Below are 16,584 nucleotides of genomic sequence, written 5' to 3'. Positions count from 1 at the left end.
CGTCAGCGGATCCAGGGGACTCGGAGGCACCCGCCAGGTGGCGGCGGCCCCTCCATCTGCCCCCCCGCAGCCGCCGAGGACGCGGCCCCAGGGGCGGACAGGACCTGGGCGGGCCCCATATAAGAGCATAAGCAGGGGATCCCTGGGTGGCGCAGCGGTTGGCGCCTGCCTTTGGCCCAGGGCGCGATCCTGGACACCCGGGATCGAATCCCACGTCGGGCTCCCGGTGCATGGAGCCTGCTTCTCCCTCTGCCTGTGTCTCTGCCTCTCTCTCTCTCTCTCTCTGTGACTATCATAAATAAATAAAAATTTAAAAAAAAAAAAGAGAGACTAGGCTGCTTGTTGTGTCTTGGTTTGTTTAAAAAAAAAAAAATGTTAACTCTTCCTCGTTAATAAGGCCTCAGGGTGGGCACCTGGGTAGCTCAGCGGCTGCGTGTCTGCCTTCGCCCAGGGTGTGACCCGGGGTGTGATCCTGGAGTCCCGGATCGAGTCCCACATCGGGGTCCCTGCAGGGAGCCTGCTTCTCTCCCTGTGTTTCTACCTCTCTCTCTTTCTGTGTCTCTCATGAACAAATAGAATTAGTAGGATTGGTTCACTGTTCTATCCCCAGTGTCCAAAATAGTGCATGATATGTACCAGTTGTTTAATAAATACTTGTAGAAATGACAGTGTGAATGAACTAGTTCGGATATCAGAAGTCATCAAGAGCACCAAGATGGTGCTACTAAAAAAAATAATTGACTTTGAAGGTGCAGAAGGTGGTCATGACGTCAACTAGCAGGTCTCACTTTGCTGTCATGAGACCGACCCAACATGATATGGCTTCATCTTCCACAATCTTCTTTTTTTTTTTTTTTAAAGACTTTTTTTTTTCAATTTTTATTTATTTATGATAGGCACACAGTGAGAGAGAGAGAGAGGCAGAGACACAGGCAGAGGGAGAAGCAGGCTCCATGCACCGGGAGCCCGACGTGGGACTCGATCCCGGGTCTCCAGGATCGCGCCCTGGGCCAAAGGCAGGCACCAAACCGCTGCGCCACCCAGGGATCCCCATCTTCCACAATCTTCTTGTAAAGAGGCACCTCCCTCAGCAAGAGGCCCCACCCCTTAAAATTCATTACAAAGCAACTAGGCTAAGTGAATAATTTATATGCTACCTGTGTTCTTCTCTACACTAGAGGTGATGTGCTTTTTTTTTTTTTTAAGATTTTATTTATTCATGAGAGACACAGAGAGAGAGGCAGAGACACAGGCAGAGGGAGAAGCAGGCTCCATGAAGGGAGCCTGATGTGGGACCTGATCCAGGGACCCCAGGATCATACCCTGGGCTGAAGGCAGGCGCCAAACCGCGAGCCACTCAGGGATCCCCAGTGATGTGCTTTCAATATTCCATCCTTTTCTTCCTCGGCTACATCTCAGACAACAATTTAATGCCATGCAGAATATGAATCTCACAGGTGAATTTCCATCCAGGGTACAGTTCTCCTACTCCTGATGTGGAGAAAAATGTAAACAAAGCTACAGTAAAAAGTTCCGTTTGAGGCTGAGAACAGCCAGCAAAAAGCAAGAAACAGCTGGAAAAACTTATTTAAGAGACAGAAAAATAATAAACATCCTTACCTCATTTTCTTTAAAAGTTGTATAATATTCAGTAGAATGTATGCACCACAATTTATTCAGCCCTTGAGTTGTTAATGCATTTTGTAGCTTACTTCCCATTTTCTTCCTCTGCAAAGCTGCAGTACTCTGATACTTATATCAGAGCCTTTTGGTGCCTTTATTTCTGTAAGCAAAACTCCCTAAAGTGGGATTACTTGGACAAAGGGTAAGTTTTTTAAATTTACCTCCTCTCAATCCCCACCCCCCCCCCCCCGTCAAAAGTTTCACTACATTGGGTTGCAAATCTGATAACTAAAAATTTGTGACATTCTGCATGTGGTTGAGCATCTTTTTCTAAATTTATTGGCTTTTCTGGTTCTTTTTTTTCTGAATTGTCTATTCGTGCTTAGTAGAGTTATTTGTCCTTAGTTTTAATTTTATCAATTGAAAAAGCTCTTCACACAGTAGGATCAGTACTCTTGCCATTTCTGTTGCAATTATGTTACCAAAACATAGCTTACATTTTTACTTTACATATGGTATATTTAGGGGCGCCTGGGTGGCTCAGTCAGTTAAGAAGCTACCTGAAGCTCAGGTCATGATCTCAAGGTCCTAGGATTGAGCCAGGATATTTCCTTAAAATATTTATATAACTGAGTATCTCTAATTTTATGATGTTTTTATGATGTTTTTGAGATTCCTGTCTTGTTTAAGAAAGCTCCATCATCCCAGAGTTACCAAAATATTCCCTTGTAATTTGTTCCAAGATTATAATTTTTATTTTAATTTCGCTCTTTAATTCATCCTGAATTTATATCTGTGTGTGGAGTAAGGAAAGAATCTCATGTTTTCTGCCATATAGGCAACAATTATTACAACATGATATAGTCAATAAATTATCTTGAGTTAAAATGAAATCTTAAAATATCAAAATATCAACAACATTTTTCACAGAACTAGAATGAAGAACCCTAAAATTTTATATGGAAGAACAACAACAACAAAATAGTCAAATAGTAAACGCAGTCTTGAAAAAGAAAAACAAAACTGGAAGTATCACAATCCCAGGTTTTAAGATATACTATAAAGCTGTAGTAATCAAACCAGTGTAACTGGCACAAAAATAGGCACATGGATCAATGGAACAGAGTAGAGTCCAGAAATAAACCCTCACTTTCATAGTCAATTAATCTACAACAAAGGAGATAAGAATATGCAGTGGGGAGAAGATACTATTTTCAACAAATGGTGTTGGAAAAACTGGACAGATACACCCAAAAGAATGAAACTGGGTCACTTTTTTTACATTATACACAAAAAATACAACTTTAGTCAAAGTTAACTAAAGATCTAAATATAAGACCTGAAACTCCTAGAAGAGAACATAGGCAGTGATTTCTTTGACATTGGCTATAGAAAAAGATTTTAGATGTTTCCTCTAGCAATGGAAACAAAAGCAAAATTAACTATTGAATCTACACCAAAATTAAAAGTTTTTGCATAGTGAAAGAAACCACCAAAAAAACAACAACAAAAAAAAAAAGAAACAAAAAACAAAACAAAACAAAAAAAACCAGAAAGACAACCAAGTAAATGGGAGGAGATATTTGTGAGTGATATATCTTATATGGGGTTAATATACAAAATATATAAAGAACTTGTACAACTCAACACCAAAAAAAAAAAAAAAAAACAAACAATACAATTGAAAAATGGACAGAAGGCCTGAAGACATTTTTCCAAAGAAGACATACAGATGGCCAACAGACACATGAGAAAATGATCAATATCACTAATCATCAGGGAAATGAAAATCAAACCCACAATAAGGTACAACTTTACACCTGTCAGAATGACCAAAATAAAAAAAAAACAAAGAATAATAAGTGTTGACAAGGATATGGAAGAAAAGGAAACTTCGGGATCCCTGGGTGGCACAGCGGTTTAGCGCCTGCCTTTGGCCCAGGGCGCGATCCTGGAGACCCGGGATCGAATCCCACGTCGGGCTCCCGGTGCATGGAGCCTGCTTCTCCCTCTGCCTGTGTCTCTGCCTCTCTCTCTCTCTCTGTGACTATCATAAATAAATAAAAATTAAAAAAAAGAAAAGGAAACTTCATCCACTGTTAGTGGAAATGCAAATTGGTGCAGCCACTGTGAAAGACAGTATGGAGATTACTCAAAAAACTAAAATATACCATGCAATCCAGTAATTCCACTCCTGGATACTTACCCAAAGAAAACAAAAACACTCATTCAAAGAGACATATGCACCCCAATGTTTATTGCAGCATTATTTGTAATAGTCAAGATATGCAAGTAACCCAGGATCAGTATTAGATATTGGATAAAGAAAATCTTTCTCTCTCTCTCTCTCTCTCTCTCTCTCTCACACACACACACACACACACACATATACACACACACACACACGGGATATTTCTCAGTCATAAAAAAGAATAAAATCTTGCCATTTGTAAAAACATAAATAGAAGGACACCTGGGTAGCTCAGTGGTTGAGCGTCTGCCTTCGGCTTAGGTAGTGATCCCAGAATCCTGGGATGGACATGTCCTGCATCAAGCTCCTCAGAGGGAGCCTGCTTCTCCTTCCGTCTATCTGTCTGCCTCTCTCTGTGTCTCTCCTGGATAAATAAGTAAAATCTTTAAAAAAAAAAAAAAAAAAAAAACCCACAGATGGACCTAGAATGTATAATGCTTAGTGAAATAGATCAGAGAAAGACAAATACCATATGATTTCACTCATGCAGAATTAAAAAACAAAGGGGAAAAAAGAGGCAAAAAAACCCCAAAACAAAACAGATTCTTAAATACAGAGAACAAACTGGTGGTTGCCAGAAAGGAGATGGGTGGGAGGGATGGGTGAAATAGATAAGGGTAATTAAAAATATCTTGATGAGTATTGAGAAATGTATAGAATTTTTGAACCGTTATATTATACACATTATAGTATATATCTGAAACTAACAACAGTGTATGTTAATTATATTTGGATAAAAGAAGAAGAAAAAATGCAATCTTGGTCAACCTGGTTATGATTTCTGTTTTTCCATGTGCCTTAATAGAAGCAGCTTTCCTGAGAGTCATTAAGAGAGTCATTAAGATCACCTGAAATAAAATGTAATTTGTTGGCAGACCCTGCCCAAATAGTGGTCCATAAGCTTTGTCAAATTTCAAGCAGAATGTTCTTTTATTTCGTTTTATGTTTATTTGTGCTCACCAACTAGATCCTTCCTATGCTCCAGACACACTTCTAAATACTTCTTACAGATTACTTTTTTTACTCCTTACGTTAACCCTGTAAGCATATTAGGAAACCAAAAATTAGAGATTTTAGTTGCCCCCAGATGACAAAGATGGCAAATGTTGGGACCAAGATTTGGAGTTTGCAGTGTGATCCCAGAGTTTTTTGTTTTTTGTTTTTTTTTTTTCTTTTTAAAGATTTAATTTATTTATTCATGAGAGATACACAGAGAGAGAGAGAGCAAGAGAGAGAGGCACAGACACACGCAGAGGGAGAGGCAGGCTCCATTCCAAGCAGGGAGCCTGACGTGGGACTCGATCCCAGGTCTCCAGGACCACACCCTGGGCTGAAAGCAGCGCTAAACTGCTGAGCCACCTGGGCTGCCTGATCCCAGAGTTTTTATTCTTAATAGATCGAGCTAGTAATGATACTCTTTTGTTTTTGTTATCTTAAATACTCCGCTTACCACAACACAGAAAGTACTTAGTGAATATTTGTTGTACTGGATTGGATTGAACTGAATTATTCTCCTATAACAGATTAGGATAAATTAGTCTTCATCTGCTACCTCTGATGGAGACCCAAATAGTCTGTCTTCCTTTATGTGCCTGCAAATCTCCGTCCTAAAATAAACTAAAATGAGTGGAATTTAGATATCAGAATAAGTGTTCAAACCCTCCTGAATGGACTAGATCTTTGGCTTAAAAAATAATAATAAAACATTTTTTTCATACTGTAGTCATAACATTCAGAAATGATGACTTGAAATGAGTTTGCTTCTTGAAAATCCTGAGTAATTTCAAAACAGGGTAATTTCAGTAACTGCAAAGGAACAGCTCTAATGAGTTCTGCTTAGAGAATCTTCTTCTCACCAGGAAATGATTGAAGACAAGGAGATAACCTCTCATTAATTCCTTACTAACTATTTTAATCAGGATTACATCACTGTCTCACTCCCAGCACAGACAACTGCCAGCAGGCTTTGGTGCTCAAATTCATTAAGCTGACAAGATGGAAAGGTCTGGACAGCCAGAGGGGTGGTTTCTGTGCCCCCCACCCCACCTCGGTGCTGTATTTGGTGAAAATGTGACACCCTCATTTCTCAGAGTGGCGATTTCCACTTCTGGTTTATTGTCAAGCATCCCTCAAAAGCTTGGCACAAATGGCTTCTTTCCGTGAGGTCTCAAATGCCCGCGTTGTGGCTGGGAGCACCAAGCCCTGCAGGCAGGGCTATCAAACAGACAAATAGTTTGCACATGGGGATGGAGTAACCATTCAGCATTGCCATGGACAGCTCCCATCTCCAGGGGCATGGAGGACCTTCTGCCTCTTGGGGTTCAGGTTCGTCCTTCTGCAGGTGGGACTGGTCCGCTCCTACTACTCAGAGCTTCTGGAAATCATGGCCAGGGCATAGGGAAGCTGTGCCTCTTCATGTCTGGGAGGCGAGTGGTGGAGGTGAGGTGGGGTGACTTCATAGTGCCCCAGAGAAAATCACCAAGGGAGAACAGAGCTCCAGGAGGCTTGAGATTCCCTTGTAGCCAACAATGCAGCTTTTCATCCTACTCAAGCAATAGCCCTACAGAGGCCCCCTATCCGACCAAGCCAGGGGCACCAGGAGTGGCCTTTTGGCTTCAGAAGGCCACACACTGCTCAGGGCTGAGCGACTCACTGCCATAGGGATTGGTCCAGAGATTGATGCATCTGGCCTAATCAGAGCCAATGAGATACATGCAAACGGCCCCCTAGGAGGTCACGTGGTGTAATAAAGGGCCCCAGACAGTGGATGGCAGGTGCCCATTTCCAGTCCACGTTCAGCAGGTCACTTTTGGAATGTTATTTAACCTGTCTCGGTCTCAGTTTATTCATTTCTTCAATATGAATAAGCTAAGTACCGTGGAAGACATAAACGTAAAAGGAGTTACTATGTGTCATAGTAAATCCCAAATTAAAAGTATTCAAGTATTAGTTATTATTATGATTGTTTTCTTCCCCTGAGACTTTTAGGAGAGGAATTCTCGCCCTTTTTTATGGGATTTGAAGCTCAGAAAATGTATAGTCTGGAAAAGCCATGATCAACTTAAGTCTGTGAGTGAAGAATTGTCTGAAAATAAAGCCAATGTGGAGCTTTGCTATTTAAGACAAGGTAAGAGACATGCAGAGAGTGAAACTGGTCCTGGGGGTATCATATGAGGCTCAGATCAAGCTGTACCAGAAGCAAGCCCTATTTCATGAGCCTTCTTCCCTTTTTGTTTTGTCAGCTTGATTTGGGTTTTGGGGAATTTTCACCCCAAGAAGTTTTAGCTGCTTCTCTCTTTATGGTGGGGTTCTGAATAATTCTGGACTGACTATGGGATCTACCTGATGTAATGAACCAAAGCCTGGAGAAGAAAGCTGGGATTCTTCTTCCATATTCATGTCCTGGTAGTAAAGGGCCTGAAAGCTGATGCAGGGGGGGATGTGGACTTTTGAATGTAGCACAGAGTTGCCTGGGCTCCCAGTCCTTCAAGTCTGAAAGAATAATAATTTCAGTTTCTAAAACATCTGCATGAATTAGCAGGTGGGCAGAGTACACAAGGATGGGCTAAAAAGAGGTAACTTATAAGGAATTGTAAAACCTTGGGCCTGAGTGCTCACCTACTGGGACATTCGGATGCCTTTCCAGAATGGGGAGGAGAAAAGGCAGTCAGGCCACATCTGGGTGGATTCAAGGATCATGGCGCCAGTAAGACAGGCATGGGACCGTATGTGTTAACCTGCTTAGAAACCCAGAGCTTTGAGGAAATCCCAGCATGAGGCTGTAGAAATTAAGTTCACCTTTCTCTTCCTTTCTGAACTAAAAATGGTTCCATTCACAGCCTCTAAATTAACTTTTTGAAAGATTTTCTTTCTTTCTTTCTTTCTTTCTTTCTTTCTTTCTTTCTTTCTTTCTTTCTTTCTTTCTTCCTTTCATTTATTTATTTATTTATTTATTTATTTATTTATTTATTTATTTATAATAAATGGGGGAAGGGACAGAGGGAGAAGGAGACTCCTCGCTGAGTTCAGAGCCTGAGGCTGCTAGATCTCATGACCCTGAGATTGACCTGAGCCAAAATCAAGAGTTGGGGACTTCACCAATTGAGCCACCCAGGTATCCCTCTAAGTTCATTTTAAATGCCTCGTTCCTTTGCTTAGGTGGTTGCTTTGACCAAAAATGTGCACATGTATGTGTGTGTGCGTGCACTCATTCATACACACACATATACACAAAGTGCACATTCCACTCCTGTATGTTTCTAAATTTTCCAAAACTTTTAAGATATACTTTTCCTTCTTCAAATTTTCTCTAATGACTTCAGCCCACAGAATTCTGCCCTTTTCATGAAATCCCTCCATTAAATCAATATTTCTTCAGCAACGTGTTAGATATTGTTCCTATAGACACAAGAAGAGTAGCAATGAAAATGCAAGATCCTGCCCAATGTGTGCTGGATCCAACCCACCAAGAAGAGAGTCCTGATTTGTAGTATTTGCCATGGTATAAATACATCCAGTGGCCAATGTTAAGCTAACAACACACATTGGTAAAAAATGGGCAGTAGTACACCATTATATAATTTCCTAACCTATAAATACAATAGATTTAAATAACTTCCAGAGCATGGGTAAGAATAAAATGTAAAAAAGCACTTAAAAAGTGATTAAGATTATTTATTACCTTTTCCCAATATAATTCACTTAGTTATAAACTTATATAATTTAATTTTAATAATGACTGCATTTTGAAACCAGCTCTCAAAATTCCTAGAAATATAAGAATTGGCTCTTGTGACCTGATGCAAGCTGGATACAGCACACTTCTATCCTTTCTTTAATGGCACTTATCTTCTAGAAGGAGATACGGACAATCAACAACAAAAAAATCGAACAATAAATGAAACTACAAATAATGTAAAATATATAAAGAAGATCTGATGGTAATAAATATAAGGAAAAACAAAGCAGGCTATTGAGCATCTGGAGGATGGGAGTTTATTTTAGGTAGAGTGAACAAGAACACCTCAGAAGAGTAGCAATCCTTCACTTAAATGAAGAGAGTAACAAATGAGAAAAATCTAGAAAAGTGCATTTTAGGTAGAGAGAATGACATGTGCAAAGGCCCTGAGGGAGAGGTAAGCTTTGTGTATTCAGGAAATCTCAAGAAGGTAAGTGTGGCTACAGTGGAGTATATAAGTGAAGGATCCTAGGACAGGTGATTGAAGAGAGCATCAAGGTCCAGATCCTATAGAACCTTGTAAGCCATAGTGAAGATTTGCTCTTTCAAACTGAACAGTAGGTGAAGAAGCCATTGGAAGCATTGCCCTTTAGAAATACACTGTAGGCCACATATGTAATTATAACTTTTCTAGTAGCCACATTTAAAAAGCAAAAAGACACTGATAAAATTAATTTTAATTATATTTAACCCAACATTTCAAAAATGTTATTATTTCAACATTATTATTCTTAGTCTTCACAATTTTTAACTGGTATTTGCAAGAGAAGTAGGTCTTTCACTACTTTACAAATGATACCCTTTTTCTTTCATGTTTTATGCAGGGGATTTCAGTTCTACCAGTTAATCCTCATTGGGAAACCTCTATTGATTTAATTCAATATATTCTTACCTCTGGATTCTTTGAGAAACTTTAGAGACATGATCTTCTGCCCATATTGTACCAAATATCACAATTTGTGGCAATTAAATTCTGTTGGAAGGAACACAAAGTCATTAGACATTTTTAGCACCCACAGTTTTGTGAACAATAATGGGCAGTTAGATGGCACTCTCTGATCTTAACATAATGTCTGTCTCTCTTGGGGTCTCAGTGGAATGTGGCTCACACATGGGAGCCTGAATACCGCTTTTACGTTGTGTAGCAGTAAATGCTTAATTTAAACAGCCTCTTCATTCTCTTCTTTATAAAAATGTAGTGTCTTGGCACCCATATTTCTATTGAATTGCTGTCAGGTAAGGCTTTGCCCAAGGTCAGCATAACAAGCCTCTCTGCCAGCTACCACAGCCGACTTTAATACATTCGGAGGATTTATGTCAGATTCCAACCACTAAAGATTGAGCTGATAATCATAGGTATTTGGCAGAGGCATTAGCATTTCTGTCTGTGCAGAATTCAACACCCTATTAACTATTCAGAGGAATCATTTACCTAGTGGGGGAAAGTACCAAGTTGAGTTTGGGATTCCTCACTGCCCACCACAGGCAGTGTCCTAGAAATCTCTACTGCTTTCTGCATAGAGTAATTAACCAGGGTGGCACATTACCTTGATTCCTAATGAATATGACTACACAGACGTGAAGATTTCAAAAAACATTAGGGAAACAGAGAGAAAAACCATGCTTCCCTGTGAGATCCCTCTGTGAAGGCCCGTGTGAATAATTTTTTTTTGAACACAGTGAATGATATTCTGTTCTTCCAAAAGAATATAAGGTCAAAAAAATATATATATATATATAAGGTCTGGCCCATCCTCCAGGATATAGTCCAACAGTAGCTGCAGTGGAGGCCTCCTTTGGGAAAGCTGCTCTCTCTTTAAATGCAAACAACGTGGATGGAACTGGAGGGTATTATGCTGAGTGAAGTAAGTCAATCGGAGAAGGACAAACAGTGGAAATATCAGAAAGGGAGACAGAACATAAAGACTCCTAACTCTGGGAAACGAACTAGGGGTGGTGGAAGGGGAGGAGGGCGGGGGGTGGGGGTGAATGGGTGACGGGCACTGAGAGGGGCACTTGACGGGATGAGCACTGGGTGTTATTCTGTATGTTGGTAAACTGAACACCAATAAAAAATTAATTTATTAAAAAAAATGCAAACAGCTACAAAACAAAAACCACAACATGATACATAATAACTCAGAAAAGGATGGGTAGCAAAGTAAAAAGGAAATTGGAAGGGTCAATTAAAAAAGAAAAAAGGGCCAATAGAACTACTTGAACAGAAATACAGAGCTCTTTTAAACACCAGAGTTGGAAATTGAACTTGATGCTTGGTTTGCTGACTCCAAATGTGCTTTATGATTATCAAGCGAGGCTAATGTTTAAACCTAGCCACAAAGTCCTACAGGGGAAATAGAGGCAACTACTGCAGGAGAAATTTTATGGTCAATAAATATAGGACTCTTTAGAAAAAAAGCAGTTAACTTTTTCCTCAATCATGTTAAGAAGTCACCCATTATTACACGAAAAAAGAACTAAAAGACTGATTTGGGCATCTTTTGGAAGATAAATGAGTTCCTGTGGGTGGTGAAGCCAACCCCACAGTGGCACTGTGCTTTCTTCAATGAACTTTTTGCCCCTGAGACCCTAAGCTCCAGGATGGCAAAGGTGAGAACCATTTACTGAATTTTTAAATATTTCAAACCCCCCAGCACATTTTTATGCACAAAGCCAATCATCCAAAGAAAGTCTAACACAGAATTATGATTATTTTTGCCGCAATTATAGAAATCTTCCATAAAAATTGTAAGAAATGTAGATCCGAGTTTTAATAGTTGAGCACTTGTTGAGGCCTCTCTTTTCCACCCACATGTATAATCTTAATTTGAGATTTCTTTTTTTTTTTTTTTGGTTTCTTTTTTAAAAATTTAAAAAATATTAAAATTCAGTTTGCCAACATTTAGTTTAACACCCAGTGCTCATCTCATCAAGTGTCCTTCTTAATGCCTGTCACCCAGTCACCCCATTTCCCCACCCACCTTCTGCAACCTTATGTTTGTTTCCCAGAGTTCGGAGTCTCTCATGGTTTGCCGTCTTCTCTAATTTTTCCCCAGTTTCCCTCCTTTCCCTTATAGTCTCTTTCACTATTTCTTATATTCTATATATGAGTGATTTCTATTTAAGACACTGATCTTGACCATGAACATTCTCTATCCATGTTGTTATAGGGATTCTAAAGGGTGCAAAGAGCTTTGCCAGTTTGCGCATGGGAATTGCCACTCAGTGCCACATAATGCAGCTACTCTCAGGATGCATTTAGGAACCTACTACCCTCTCTCTGTTACAAAAACAGAAGAGACCACTATGAAAAGCAGATATTTGTTACAGACTTTTCACCAAATGGAAGAACTTAGAAATGTTTACCCCTCCTTTATGTCAATTCAACATAGCACAACACAGGAGGTATGTTTTCTTCTAAGATTTCAGATTCTCTTAGGAGATCTGCTTCCCACTTTGGCAAATGCATATTGAATCCCTATTATGTGTAAGGCTGGGTACTCAACATGGCAGTGCATTCAGAAATGTGTCTGGCAGAACCCTGGCCTTGTAGAGTTTAGCTGTGCAGTAGAAGGAACAAGACTATGAACATGTTATTCCTATGCAAGGCCATTTGACAAAGTATTTTTTCTGAGCAGAAGACTGACTCAAAAGTACATATATTATATAATTCCATTAATGTGATGTTCTAGAACAGGTAAAACTAATCTGTAATTTAAAAAATGAGAGCAGTGTGTTCTCCAGGGTATGGACATGACTGGCAAAGGGTACAAAGGTCTCTTTCTTTCTTTCTTTCTTTCTTTCTTTCTTTCTTTCTTTCTTTCTTTCTTTCTTTTTTTCTTTTTTTTTTAACTAGGCTCCACACTCAATGTGGGGCTTGAACTCATAACCCTGCAGTCAAGAGTTGCACACTCTACCAACTGAGCCAGGAAGGCACCCCTATAAATGCCATTTTCTATCTGTCTTCTATCTTGCTAGGGTTTGGGTTATACAGGTGTACACACTTGGCAAACTCAATACATGATATAACTTCAGATGTGAGCATTTCATTGAATGCAAATTTTATCTCAAAATGAAACTATCAATAAATATGGAACTCTGGCTAATGATAAGCTACTACAGTATTTAGGGAGAAATGTACTAAAGTCTGTAATTCACTTTGAACTGCATAAAAAATAAGATGGATTGGTTGATGGATGGATAGGGATAGATGGATGGATGGTTAGACAAATGATTAAAAAATATACAGTAAAGTGTTAATGGTAGAAACAAGATGGGACATATGGGAGTTCTCTGTGCAATTCTTTCAATTTTTCTTTATATTAAAAACTTTTAACAATCAATGTTGATGATAAAATAGCTATCTATATGAAGAGAAAATATGAAATATTCCTAGAAAAGCACAAGGAGTTTGAATGGTAGTAAGGGCATTCACCACTTGGGAAGTGATAAAAGCAGAGTCTCGGTAAGTAAAAGAGAAGAGAAGTCAGGCTGAGGTGGGGAGCTTAGCAAGGGTCGCTCCGTTAAAGGGAGGCTTTCAAGGCCATGCTGGGCAATCTCCTATCTCTGAGTATAATGCACAGCCATTGTTGAGGTTTTCTGAGCAGAGGATCAGTGGGATCAGAATTTTCAAGAAGGGACTTGGGTAGTGGGAGAGCAATGGGGCAGAGAGAGCTGTTTGCTGGCAAGTAATGGGATTCTGAACCAGGAAGGTATCAGAGGAGCTAGAAAGGACGTGACAGGTGATGCTTGGATGTGAAGAAAGCACAGTGTGGGGAATATGCTATTATGGAGTTGAGTGTGAATGGTGATGAAAACATGAGGCTGAGGTTTCAGCTCTGCGATAAAAAGGGATTCACTGATGATTTGTTTCATGGAAAAAGAATTTAAAAACAGCTAAAGTTACAGAGCAGAAGACAATGAGCTTGATACATGCAATTTACAAAAGATGCATCAATGGGCAGTAATGATATGAAAAGAATTCACTAGTATTGCAAAATCAAATAATAAGAAAACATTTTTACCTATCATACCAGCAAAAAGTTAACAAGAATGATAATGTCCAGAGCATAGGAAGATGAGGGACAAAAGGCAGTAAAACACACTGTTCATAGGAGTGTAAGTTGGTAATGACTGTCATGCGGAAATTTTGGAGTCTCTATCAAAACCTAAAACTTTCCTTATTCTTTTTTTTAAGATTTTATTTATTTATTCATGAGAGACAAAGAGAGAGAGAAAGAGAGAGAGAGAGAGAGGCAGAGACACAGGCAGAGGGAGAAACAGGCTCCACGCAGGGAGCCCAATGTGGGACTTGATCCCAGGACCCCAGGATCATGCCCTGGGCCGAAGGCAGGTGCTAAACTGCTGGGCCACCCAGGCATCGCTCCATATTCTTTGATACAGAATTATACTTAAGGAGAGTACATTCTAACCAATTACTTGCATCATACATACCTAATATGAATATGGAAGATTTATATGTAGCATTGTAATAGTGGAAAATTTGAAATAACTTAATTTTCTATCAGTTGAAGGAGTATATTTCATGGCTTAATATCTGTATTAGCTTTCTATTGCTTCCATATAGAATATCACAAATTTAGAGATCTAGAACAACACCAGAAGTCCAAGATAGTCTCATAAAGTCAAGATCAGTACTCAATACTGGGCTAAAATGTCGGCAAGCTCCCTTCCTTTTTGGATGTTCTAGGAAGAAATTGGTTTCCTGCCTTGTTAAATTGTTGGCAGAGGATCCCTGGGTGGCCCAGTGGTTTAGTGCCTGCCTTTGGCCCAGGGCACGATCTTGGAGACCTGGGATCGAATCCCACGTCGGGCTCCCGGTGCATGGAGCGGACTTCTCCCTCTGCCTATGTCTCTGCCTCTCTCTCTCTCTCTCTCTCTCTCTCTCTCTGTGACTATCATAAATAAATAAAAATTAAAAACAAAAATTGTTGGCAGAGTCTAATTTCTTGAGGTTGTGGGATTGAGATCCTTGTTTTCCTGCTGTCTATAAGCTGAGGAATGTACCCAGCTTCTAGACACTCCTACATTTGTTGGCTCATAGTTCCCGCCTTCTATCTTCAAAGCCAGTAAAGGGAAGACCGAGTCTATCTTATGCCATTTCTCTCTGGCGCATCTTTCTGCCTTCCTTTTCTATATTTAAGGACTTGTGTGATTAGATTGGGACCACCCAAATAATCCAAAATAACTTCCCCATTGCAAGGTCTGAGAGCCAAGCCCTAAATCACATTTGCAAGTCCATTTGGCCGTGTAAGGTAACATAGTCACAGACTCTGAGGAGTGGAATGTGGACATCTTTGGAGGCTATTATTCTGCCTATACCATCCTTACTGTAGACGAGAAGCTGCCTTAGAGCTAAGTTTTTAGGGCACCTGGCTTATCTATTTATCAGACTACTCTGAGTTCCGCCAATTCATTCCCTTTATATTTGATCTAAAGATGTGATTGTTAATTATCCTCATTATGGTTTTTCATATTACTTGTTGAAAAAAAAACTTTTTTTTTTAACTTCAACAGTCAAACCTGATGATATGAAGGAAATAAAAGCGCCATTTGCATTCTTCTCTTTATACTCAAGCAATGTTGTGCCAATATGCTAGCATTCCCAGAAGATGGCCTCAAGTCACAATCCAAACAGAACACTCAGTATGGTGGAGGAGGCATGGTTACAGCTTGGGACACTGAGTTGATCTCGCCTTTGCTTCTAATGACTCAAATGACACTTGATCAGTCAATTAAAAAATTGTCTCTAAGTCCCCACCTCTTCCTATATTTACATACTGGGCAATGTGGCCTTTCTGTTCTTTCCATCAAAAAGTGAAGTCTATTCCATTTCCTTTTAAAGCTGGTCTGGCCTTGTGACTTGCTCTTGCCAACAAAATATAGTAGAAGCAATGGCCTCAAAAGGACTAGCAACCCACACTCACTCTCTTGGACTTCTACCACTACTCTGGGATCAAGCCCAGGCTAGCTGCTGAAGCATCACCCCGGCTATAACAGCTGGTTATGTGAGTAAGGCCATCCTAGATCAGCCCAGGCCTGCTGCCCCACCAGCTGACCAGGCCTGAATGAACCCAGAACCTAGTTCTAAATGAGACCAGAAGAATCTCCCAGGTGCCTGGTAGACTAAAGCAGATTTTTTAAAAAACAATACAAAAAACAAACAAAAAACTTTAAGCTATTGAGTTCTAGAATGGCTTGTTAGGCAGCAAAAGCTAACTCATATACCATGGTTGGGCCCAAACTTGTCATCCGTAGAGAAGGGGACTAAATGAAACAAATTTTAGGACTTGTTTTGTGTATTATTTTCCATAGCTTCATCCATTTGGTGGTTTTTAGCTGAAATGAAAGACTACAATGTGAATATATTGATCTGCTGGCTAGTGAGGAAATGATAGGCATTAGCTATACCGTATGTGTGCAAAAACACCCAGGCACTTGGAAACATACATGAAGCATACAGGTGGGGTGGCCAGAGAGGAGCTGAGAGCACACTTAGTAGCAGGATCCAGAACCCGGTCACCTGTCAGATCAGAGTCAGTCATCGCTCTGGCCTATCCTCTCTTCACTGCAAGTCCCCCTCAATTTTATTTGAGAAATGTGCTTTGATTGCTTATATTGATTTTATACCCAAATCTCTCCTTTTTCAGATATGAACAAGACTATTTTAAGACTTAACAATTGGCTGGGATTTATATGGACAAATGGATTAAGCCTGTAGAGAAATCGTTTGGCCTTCTTTAAAAACAAAACAAAAATGTCCTACTGTTTGCTTAATGGAACAAAACAGTCTCCACTCAAGTCTCGTGGGGCCCAAATAATGCATATAATAGTGTGGGAGTTCAATTGATCCGGATGAACACATCTATATGTGCTAAGCTGCCTTCTTTTTATCCTACGATGAGCTGAAGTTGAGGTCCCGAACCATTTCAAGTTTCCAGTTTTTGTCACT

The sequence above is a fragment of the Canis aureus genome, chromosome 26, assembly GCF_053574225.1.
Source record: "Canis aureus isolate CA01 chromosome 26, VMU_Caureus_v.1.0, whole genome shotgun sequence".
Taxonomy (NCBI): Eukaryota; Metazoa; Chordata; class Mammalia; order Carnivora; family Canidae; genus Canis; species Canis aureus.
This window is presented reverse-complemented; position numbering follows the sequence as displayed.